The sequence below is a fragment of the Phyllostomus hastatus genome, unplaced genomic scaffold, assembly GCF_019186645.2.
Source record: "Phyllostomus hastatus isolate PE091 unplaced genomic scaffold, TTU_PhHast_1.1 phas_contig_159, whole genome shotgun sequence".
Taxonomy (NCBI): domain Eukaryota; kingdom Metazoa; phylum Chordata; class Mammalia; order Chiroptera; family Phyllostomidae; genus Phyllostomus; species Phyllostomus hastatus.
The window spans coordinates 2,617,707-2,628,504 of record NW_025333640.1 but is presented as its reverse complement, the minus strand read 5'-3'; the positions used below and the strand labels follow the sequence as shown (position 1 = coordinate 2,628,504).

General features: G+C 54.2%; 1 pseudogene; it reads right to left on the bottom strand.

Moving 5' to 3' along the window:
- Positions 1-6,389: 6,389 nt before the first annotated feature.
- LOC123813910 lies at positions 6,390-8,703 on the bottom strand (annotated as a pseudogene).
- Between the last annotated feature and the right edge of the window lie 2,095 nt (positions 8,704-10,798).

Below are 10,798 nucleotides of genomic sequence, written 5' to 3'. Positions count from 1 at the left end.
GACTCCCAGCCCAGGCTCATGCCTAAGACCCAGGCCAGGTCCCCAGTTGGGGATGTTGGAGCGGCAACTGATTGATGTTTCTCTCCCTCTCTTTCTTCCTCCTTTCTCCTCTTTCTAAAAATAAGTAAATAAAATCTTTCTTTTCAAAGGGAAGGAAATCCTGACACCTGCTACAATGTGGATGAACCTGGAGGACATTATGCTCAGTGAGAGAAGCCAGACACAGAAGGACAAATCCCGTGTGATTTCAGTCACAGGAGGATTTGTCAGTCCCTGGAGGAGTCAGATCCACAGAGACAGGAAGTAGGTGGTGGAGCCAGGGGCTGGGGGATGGGGTGGGAGTTAATATTTCACGGGGTCAGAGTGTCCATTTGGGAAGGTGAGAAAGTTCTGGAGGCGGACGGTGGGGACGGCCGCACGACAGTGTGGGTGTGCTGAATGCCACTGGGCTGGACACTTAAAAATGGTTGATTTGGTAAATTTTTATATTGTTTGTATTTTTTATTGTTACCACAATTAAAAAGAATGCTAACAGGGTAACCACCTCATCCCAGTCGGCCCAGACCTTTCCCAGTTTTAGCAAAGTTCGCTGTCCTGGAAAACCCCAGTCCCAGGCAAACCAGGACAGCCGGTCACCCCGAGAGGTCAGGTTATTCTACGCCCTGTCTCGCTAGGGCTCAGAGGGAAACCACCCTGCCCAGGTCACTGACTCAGCAACACCGAGATGTGAACTCAAGCCTGTCAGAAGCTGACCCCACAGCCTTCTGCAGCCGAGGAAGCACAGCCAATTCACTCATCCTCACCCCATCTAGCCTTCCATCTTCTCACGCACAGCCCCCAAAGAGCCTCTCCTTCCTCCCAGAGCCCCCAGAGGGGCCCAGAGAACCTGGCTCCGACACTGCTGTGGCGGGGCAGCTCTGGGCACAGCGATGGCATCTCTAACCTGCACCTTTTCTGAGGCACCTGCCCTCCCTGGAGAGAACCAGAGACAAACCCGATGCTCCCTGTCTTGTTCCCACCAAGTACGCCAAGCGGTATACCCTTGGTTGTGTCTCTGCAGGCCCCTGGACAGGACACCCTAGATGGGGCAGCCCAGAGCATGAGTGGGCGGCTCCACAATCCACTGCCTGGAGCGATGCCATGTGCCACCCCCATGACTCAATTTCCTCACCTGTATGCTTCATATGTTCGTCACTGCAATGCCCTCCACCTAGGCTGGCCCACCCCCCTGAGGTGGGGGTGGGGCGTTGGCATCCACTAGACACCTGTCCGGTGATCAAGAGGACCTGGAATTCTGTCCAGCGCTCTGTGTCACAAAGTACAATCTATTCCGGCTTGCAGGTGCGGACACTGAGGCCGAGTCCTTTGCCCGAGGCCACACACAGAGGTGCAAGCAGGGTCCAGGCCCGGGTGGTGAGCCTGGGCACCCGTGCTGTGTCCACTGTGGGTCCTGCAGAGGTCCCTCTGAAGCTACCCCTTCCCTCCTGCCCTCATGACAGGGGCCGGGCTAAAGACCCCCAGATGACTACTCTTGTATTTATTAGTTTTCCTTCCAAGTCTTGCTTATGCTATTGATTTTTAACTAAATTTGTTTGAAGAGGAAACTTCGTGGTGGCATTGGTACTGACAGGGAAACCCAGGTTTCCTGGTTGCATGTGATGAAGCACCAAACTACTGACTTAGAAAGCCTGCCCATGGATCACGTCAGCCAGCTCCAGGAATGCCCAGCACAGCACCCGGCACCTTTAAGGCCGGGAACCGCCTCAGGGCAGCAGTTCCCAGCTGAGTGTGGCCCTGATCCTGGGGACACTAAACAATGTCTGGGCACATCTGTGTTTGTCACACTGGGGTTGCTCCTGGAAGCAGGAGAGTGGGGACCAGGGATGCTGCTTGACACCCCACAGTGCCCAGGACAGCCCCTCTCAGAGAGTGACCTGGCCCCAGTGTCCAAGGGCTGAGGGGAGACGCTGTCCTAAGGGAAGAGAATGGGCTCCAGCTCTGTCTCCTGAAGGTGCCCCCACAGGGTGACTCACTACGCAGAGACGGTCCCAGGAAGGGGCTGAGAACCCAGGACAGAGACAGACCCTGACACACCAGGCACACGCCTTGCCGTCCCCTGGCTGACACCCTCCTGGGCCAACCCTTCTCCTCCCCAAGGAACCTGGGTGGGCCCACGGCACCCCCTCCTTGGTCCCTGCAGGGCTCCCGGGGTGCCAGTGACCCCACCCCACAGAGAGGTGCCTCTGCCTCAGGGTTGCTGAGGGCCGAGCTGGGTGGACAGGAACCGACTGGGCTCTTCACTGGAAGCTGCCCCTCTGGCTCCCAGAGTTACAAAGCCGATCTGAAGCCCCTCCCCAGCCCACCACAGACACGCAGGCGACCTTCCAAAGGCCCCCACTGGCGACCCCAGCCCCACGACGCTCATCCCACCAGCACTGCCCTGGGCCCTGCCCCAAACACCCTAACAGCCGCAAGGGAAAAAACTGACATGCACAGCACAGATGGAAGCAGAGGCCCCGGGAGGTGGGGAGCCAGGCTGCAGGGCCCATGTCCCCACCCTCCTCGTTCTCACTCTATTTTGGGAACCCCCCACCCCAACCATTTGCCACTCACATCAAGTATCACTCAGCCAGCCCTCTTAATCAGCAGTTACTCTGAGGGCACCCCCACCCCCATATGTCCCAACAGAGCCAGAGCAGTCACCTCCGAAGGCCATCCCTACTGCCCACCCTTCCAGCTGCCAGGCCCCTGAGGGGGTGTCCTTGAGGACAACTGGGGCTCTGCCAGGTCCTGGGAGCAGCTGACAAAGACAGGCAGGGGTGGCTGACAGCCTCCACCACCACACGCCCTCCACCACCACCCAGGAACCCCCAAATCTGCCTAGCATAATCTTGTGGTCTGGGGGTACCCAAGAATGACCTCATCACTCCTTTGTTCGCTTGAGGCTTCTCTGGCATTCAACAAGGTCACCAGATAATTGAATCTCAGGGAGGGGAGAGGGCAGCAGGCGGTGGGACAGCTCCCGGAGCGGAGGGATTCAGTGATGCAAATAGGGCTCCTTCTGCACGGGCTTGTAAGTCCCTTTGTAAAGGGACCTGCAAAATATAAAACCCCACGGGCTGGGGGGACACCAGGGTGTTGGGGGACAGGCAGGGTTAGGGGCAGGGGAATGAGGGAGTGCCAACCTTGATCCCTGTCCTTCACTCCCCAAGGGGAGCCAGCGCTGTGGCCATAGCACTGCAAAACAGACATGCATTCTGGAGTCACCTGTCCCAGGGTCACTAGCTCTGTTCCCTCTAGGACTGGAGAATAGATGAGGATGAGGCCCGGCCCCCTCCTCCTGCACTTCCTCCTCCTCCTCCTCACTGCCCTCTTCCCCACTGGGATGGGCCCCCAAACCGCCTGGAACAGTTAAGTGCCCCCAAGGCTGTGTCTCAGACGTCCTTTGCACGGGGTATGTAGTTTTACCACTGTTCTGTGTCTCACTTTCAAGGCCGCCGAGTGGGGTCGGGTGGAGGGAGGGGAGATGGTTGAGGTACTTACTTTTCTTTTTCTCTCACAACAGTGGGGGCTAAAGGTCTCAGGGGCTGGAGGAGCCGCTTCGGGCTGGCAGGGCTGGCTTTATAGGAGCCACCCCCAGCCCCATCCAGGCAGTGCACCCTGGTTATTAATAGCAGCTGAAGATTCTTGCCCAAGTATGGTCAGGAGGACAACAGCTGTGGGCGTGGCTGGCACCTGCTCTCGGCCACTGAGCCCTCTGACCTCTGAGAGACTGGCAGCACCCCACCGGACCCAGTGTGGTGTGCTGACTCCTATAACTCAGCCCCCAAACCTAACATGACTCATGCTTGGGGGGCAGCCAGTGTGTCCTGGGCCCTGATTCACCCTTTCCTTCTGTTAGGTAGGATGGACAGTAAACCAAAGCCAGGAGGAGGAGGGAGACGTATCTCTCCCACTAACTCAGCAGTCCTGAGCCCGGTCCGATAAGATTGCCAGGTGTTCCAACATCACGAGCAAAACTATGATATCGCAGGAGGAGGAGGAAGTTCTGTGTGTGTCGTCTTCACCAGCTGGGAAAGGAAGCCTTTGTAACTGACCCCAGGTCTCGGAGGGAGAGGAGGAGGAGGAACCTAGAAACTGACTGAGGTATACAACCCCTGAACCCCAGCAGCTGGCGCACTCAGATTAGCTAGGTGCTCACTGGTAGCCTCGGTCCAAGTGTATAGAACAAACTTACTAATGAACTTACTACCTTATTTCCTCTATATTTCATAAATAAAAATTGCTGTCTCATTTTCATTATTCTCTTGTGAGGAAGGCAAGAACCGAGGAGAGGGAGCCCCCTAATGGGGTCTCCCCAGTAACACTTCCACCCTCACCGTCACCAGAGCAGGCAAACGGGACCACTGTCCGGAGGAAGCACAAGACGGGCACCCCGAGAGGCGGCATCTTTGCCGAGAGCAGGAGCCCAGAGTCTGCATTTGAACCCAGGGCTGCCTGACTCATTTCTCAGGTGATGCGTGAAAAACCCAAGCTGTGACGTAAGGCCTAAAATTAGGGTCCCACCTTACGTGCTGGTAAAAGCAGGAGGCTCCCACTGGCCTCCCCACTGGACCTCCCACGGAGGAGGTCTGCTTGCCCAAAGCCCTCCTGACTGAGGGATGGGACACATGGCCGCTGACGCACAAGTAGCAGGTCCCACATCTCTGCCAGCGGCAGGATCATTCACAACCATGACTGGGATCCATGTGCCTGCCCTTACCGCCCAGGTCTTGCTCTGCAGCCAGAGTATGCTGATGTCCGTTTGGAGAACTTGACCTCCCCGGGAATGCCAGCCTCGGTGTTCTCTGAGTGTGGTCCGGCTCTGAGACACTGATGTGATTGGCTGTACTACCAATATTTATGCAGCACTTGATGGTTATAAAACCCCTCTACCAGTTCCCACTTAGTCCTCATGGTGGCTCTGGCGGGGAAAGGAGAAATTACTACCATTTTGCAGCTGGGAACACGAAGGCCAGGAGAGGATAACTGCTGACATTTAGGGGCGGGGCCCGCAGCGGAAGCCAAGCCCTCTTCACTCGCTCTGCTACGTGTGAGCTTTGCTTTGAGATAATCACCTTCCAAAGAGCTTCACACACAGCCAAATCCTAAGCCAACCCACAGGTAGGTCTGACCTGACTCCTGCCAGCTGGAATGATAAAATTCAGGTGTCCCACAGTTCCTGCCTCCAGCCCATCTTAAAAAGCGGGCAAGAAGACATGCCCATTTTGCATATGACAGGGAGCCCTCTTTCCACAGATTTGCCAAGTGGTGCACTCTTCCCAGAGCAGAAGGAAGATGATGGCCCAGCACTAACACGTGCCCCCCAATCACAATCCTAGCAAGAAAAGGGAATGACGGCACAGAAAACAGACAAGTGGCTCCCAGAGAGGGAACAAGTGGAAATCAAACGGTTCGGTAAACTGGCAAGTGGTTGTGGCAGTTGTGCACCTTTATCAGTGTATTAGTCAGTTCCTGCTGCAGGGCAAACCACCACGTGCTCAGGGGCTTGAAACAACAGGCACGGTATCTCCCAGATTCTACAGACCAGGAATCTGGCCACGGCTTCCCTGGGGCCTCTGCAAGATTTCTCCAGAGGCCGCAATCCAGGTGTCAGCCAGGGCTGGGTTTCATCCAAAGGCTCAAATGGGGAAGGATCTATTTCCTTTTGTTTTTTTCAGTAAGAAAATACCATGGCTTTATTTTGTTTTCTTATAAAGATAGCCCTGCCCTGGCTGGTGTAGCTCAGTGGATTGAGCTCGGGCTGAGAACCAAAGGGTCACCGGTTCAATTCCCAGTCAGGGCACATGCCTGGGTTGCAGGCCAGGTCCCCAGTGGGGGCCACATGACAGGCAACCACACACTGACGTTTCTCTCCCTCTCTTTCTCCCTCCCTTTCCCTCTCTCTAAAAGTAAATAAATACAAATTTTTAAAAGATAACCCTGCTTGTTGGCTAAGTAGAAAAGATGTACACAGTTTTCGTGAGTAAATAAGATTTACCTGCTTCGGAAGCATACCATAATGCCAGAGAAGTGATATGGAGAGGTAAAGGTGTAATGCTCTTACCTTCATAGCAATAAAATGCAAAATAGAACAAAAAGTAAGACAATTTAATTAGAGCTGGACATTCCCACAGGGAAAAATCGAGAGGACTTTAAATCAATCAGTAGGTTTTTGTATATGGTTTTAAAAGTGGATTAGACTGAGCCACCCTCACTCCTCTCCCCTGCTCTCCCCACCTGAAGTACACCAATTTGGACCCCACCAAGCTGGTAGTCAGAAGCTTTGGCTTTTGCGTTAGAGATAAGAAAAGTCGTAGAAGATCAGGAAACTGGCTTGGGTGAGGCACCTACATGCAGCGGTGTCGCCTACAGAAGTTGACAACATACTCAGCGTTAGTCCTCTGCACTGAAATTGCAAAGGGCTCATAAGAGTGAAAGGTGGAGGCAGCGAGGCATCATACTACGTGGTTGATTGGCAGGCCCAGTGAGCCTGCATAGACCTGAGGTTGGGCAGACCAGGGTCCTGGGTATAAAACTGAAACGGCAATCTCCACAAGTCCTGGGCTGCTCCATGACTGACACCACTTGTCATCATAGCTGAAGAGAGACACTTCAAGGTAGAGGCTACTCCTGTAAGGCTGGGCACTGATGGAGCCCTGGCCCAGTGGCCCGCATACTGCCTCCGTGCGCCCTCCGTACTTGGCATTTACAATAGAGTCTTCAAGCCAGCACTGGGTCTGCCTTGCAAAACTGTTGCTGGAAGCTGAGCAGGGGAACTGGACTTCACCATGCAGGGCGGCACCACGGAAGGGATCACAGAAGTTCTTGAAGAGCTCCAAAAGCTCAGCTGGCGTATTCTCAAACACAGCGATCACCCCTGTTGTCACCATACTGTACACCGCAAACAAAGGTGCCTGTGACGGAGGTGAGTGGGATTCCTGCTGCTGAACTTTGGGGGCCTGCTGAGAACAGGACTTCTACAAGGACAAACATGTCTGGAAGGCAGGGTCCAAGGCCACTTTTGTCGGCTCTAAGCGGGGGTCTCTGGAACCAGAGGGAGCACGCAGCTCTTCTTCAAACTGAAAGTGTTTATGCTCGAGATGAAATTAAATTCCGTCTAGGTGAGAGGTGTGCTTCTATGTACAAAGCAAAGACCAACACAGTGACTCCTGGTGGCAAAGCAAACAAAACCAGAGTCACCTGGGGAAGGGTAACTCGTGTTCATGGAAACCGGCCGGTTTGTGCTAAATCTGAAGCAGCCTTCCAGCCAAGGCTGTCAGACACGGAATCCGTGTGATGCTGTGCCCCTCGAGGGTTTAAACTTACTGAAAAGTGAATAAACAGCCCTGACTGTGTGGCTAAGTTGGTTGGGGGTCCTTGGGCAAAGAGAAGGATTCCCAGCTGGGGCACACGCGTGGGCTGCAGGTTTGGTCCCTGGTCAGGGTGCAAAAGAAAGCCAACTGATGAATGTTTCTCTCTCACGTCGATGTTTCTCTTCCTCTCTTTCTCTCTCCCTTCCTTCTCTCTTTTAGTAAATAAAATAAGTAAGTAAATAAAATCTTTTTAAAAAACTAAATAGAAAAAAAAAAGATGCCTGTGATGGATCTGTGCCCCTCAGGGTTGCTACAGTTCTCACTAGCGGACTTGAAAAACAGGTGGTTTTCATCCAGAAGCTGCACTTTCCACATACACAGCTGCTGCAGTTGGTCAAAGTATTGGGAGAAGCGCCTCTTGGCCACTGCGCCCCCGGCCTGCTCTGCACAACGAACGGCACAAGTACACGAGCAGACAATGTTGCAGGGGGTTGGTGAAGGGGTCCCTGAAAAAACGGCCACGCCTGTCTGACCGTCCCACTGTAGCTCTGAGAAAACAGCTGACACAGTGAGGAGGCTGTCCTCGCAGTCGAAGCAGTCAACGGTTCTCAGATCAACACAAGTGCCTTCACCTGAAGATGTGGACGGTCTGTGGCCACACTGACGGGGGCCAGGATGCCTCTGCACAGGCGCAGCCCTCGGTCGTGCGGCAGGACCGCCTTAGCACCCCGAAGGTGTGTGCACCACGTGAGCATCCGGTGTGGGGATCCACGATGCGGAGGAACTAGTCCTCCAGAGGGGACCGTGGGCTGGGGCTCGCAGGTTCACTGTTCCAACACACCCCCAAACCAGGAGGGTGAGGCTGCTCTGGGACGTGGGCAGCTGAGCCCACCACTACACACTGGCAGCCGCCAGGGAAAAGGTGGCACTCCCGCTGCAGCCGCTCACCATCGGCTGCCACGTGGGTAACGCCCAGCAGGACAAGGAGCTGCCCACAAATGTGGATGACCACCGGTCACTGCCGTTGCACAGGGCCTCCCCTCAGAGCCCTGCAGGAGGGCCTCAGCTGCGAGTCAGCCCTGGTACTCACAGATTTTGAGGTGGCTGGTCTGAAGGGGAAGCAATAAAGTAGCCACCATTGGGTGAGAATTTACACGAGGAACAAGGAGGGTTTTTAACGTTGACAACTGCGTCGCTGCGGAAGATGTTCTGGAGGAACGCCTGGACCTGATGCCGGTGGGAGTCTGCCTTGCCTAAACTTGACACACTGGTGTTCCAAACACTGAATGGCACTTTGGTTCCAGATTCTTCGAGGTTTGATGGTGAAAACATAATGACCCATTATCACATCTCTGTCAGTCTCCACACAAAGGGCTGGGACCAGGGATTCCCCCACTGCCAGCTCTGGCACTCACCTTCCCCCAGCTGTGCCTTGGGACCTGGTGCCTGCAACCACAGCACCCCCCCCCCCCGCAGGGAAGGATCCACTCCTAAGACCACCCCTGCAGTTGGTGAGCTCCAGTCCTTGCTGGCTGTTCCTTGCCAGGTGAGCCTCTCCAACACAGCAGCTGGCTTCATCTAAGTCAGCAAAGGAGTGTGCCAGCAAAACGGAAGTCACCATCGAGGTAGCCTAACCGCGGAAGTGACCTCTATTACCTCGGCTGAATCCTGTTGGTTAGAACTGTCTTGGCCACCGACTGACAATGACCACGGAACGCTGCAGATGGCTCATCAAAACACGAGAAAAACATACACACAGACAACTGAGTCCTTTGAAGAAATAGGGACAAAACGGCCACTCCAGTAGAGAGCGCCCCGTTCTCCTGCCCAAGCAGGCTTTTATTGGGTTCATTTACACAGGAATTCAGGTAAAGCTCATTAATCATTGCCAGGAAGTAAGGATCAAACAGTAGATAACAAAGAACTTGGAGGGCCTATTCTGAGTCAGGGTCATGTAGCTTAAAAGCTGTAAAACTTTGAGGAACAAACTTACTTCTTGCTTGGACCCTTATCATTTCATTGAGAGCATTCTAAAAAAGCAGGTTTCACAGGATTTTACATATTCTTTCTTAGGCCTGATCGCCCAGGGAACCAGCCCTTTCCAGCACAGGGCTGCACCACCCTCTGTCATTGTTTCAGGCTTAGAGGGAGCAAGGGAAGTAAGGCAGCCAAGAGATTAGGAGACTTCTCGCAGACAATGAGGACTCAGGCTTTGTCAAAGCCGAGGGGTGGGAGGTCCATCACCCCCTTTTGCTATAGCCCCCGAAGTCCTTCCTTGGGGGCCTCCCACGTGATTGTGCCTGTCTTAGGTCATTCCCCCCTTGGGGAATCTTACCCGTCATTGGCTAACCGACCAAGCATTGGGGGCCAGGCAGGATGAAGTAAAAGGAGCAGAAGCGGTGCTCCTGCCAGGGAGATAGGCTTTGTCTCCTTAGAAGCTACGGTCCAAGGTCGCTCCCTCAGCCTTAGTCTTGGTGGGGATTACAGCTTCTGATACCAGGCAGGGCGGTTCCCAACATAGAACCTGCCACTAGGCCAGGCCATTTTCAAGGAGTAAACAGCAGGAGGCAGGGGTCCTTGGGGAACATCTCAGAGTCTGCCTGCTGCAGTCCTGATGAATAACAGTGTACTAGCCCAGCAGGCTTTGCAGTGGGCGGTGCTATTTGCTAAGTGCTTATATGGGCCAGACACTCTGGTGAGGTGCTTTATGACCCCACGGTGGCTCCCCATGCCCTTCACTGGCAGACTGAGTAAACTGAGGCTGCACTGAGCAGAGCCACTGAAGATAACCCACCCAGGTCAAGAGAGTGATGCAGAAATCATCTCCAGAGCAAGGTACTGCCTGCCAGCCCCTGAAAGACGCTGCAGATTGAGCACTGCATCACAGTGGACCCTGCATACTGAGTCCAAGTGAATTTTGGTTTCTACCCAGTCTTAATCAGAAAGGCTGGATGGGTGAATACCTCTCCTCCCCCCTCAAGACAGACATGGTCTCCCAGCATCTGACATACTGCCTAGAATGCAGTGGGACTTAGCCAATTGTGGCTGGATAAATGCCGCTTACCAGTCCCCTGAGGAACTCCAGTCCCTGGGTAATTACTCACCTTGGGGTCTGGAGACCCTCTGGCACTATCACAGAAGTTCCTACGTTTCCATGGAGGCAGGTGACACCTGCAGACTATGGCCTATTTATCTTCCACAAATTATACACACCCGGGTGTCCCTTTCCCACCATGCACTGCCTGGCGAAGTCTGGGAATTTGCTGCTCAGAGCCTGGTCTTGCAGCCCCAAGGGACCTAACAGCTAGGTACCATGTGCAGGCCACACTGGGTCCTGGGCTGGACAAACCAGTGCTAAAAAGACAGGCGTGGACCAACTGGAGAAACCTAAGTCTGAGAACTTGATGAGCTGCAATGTATTGGAATTTTAAAAGTAGAAGTTG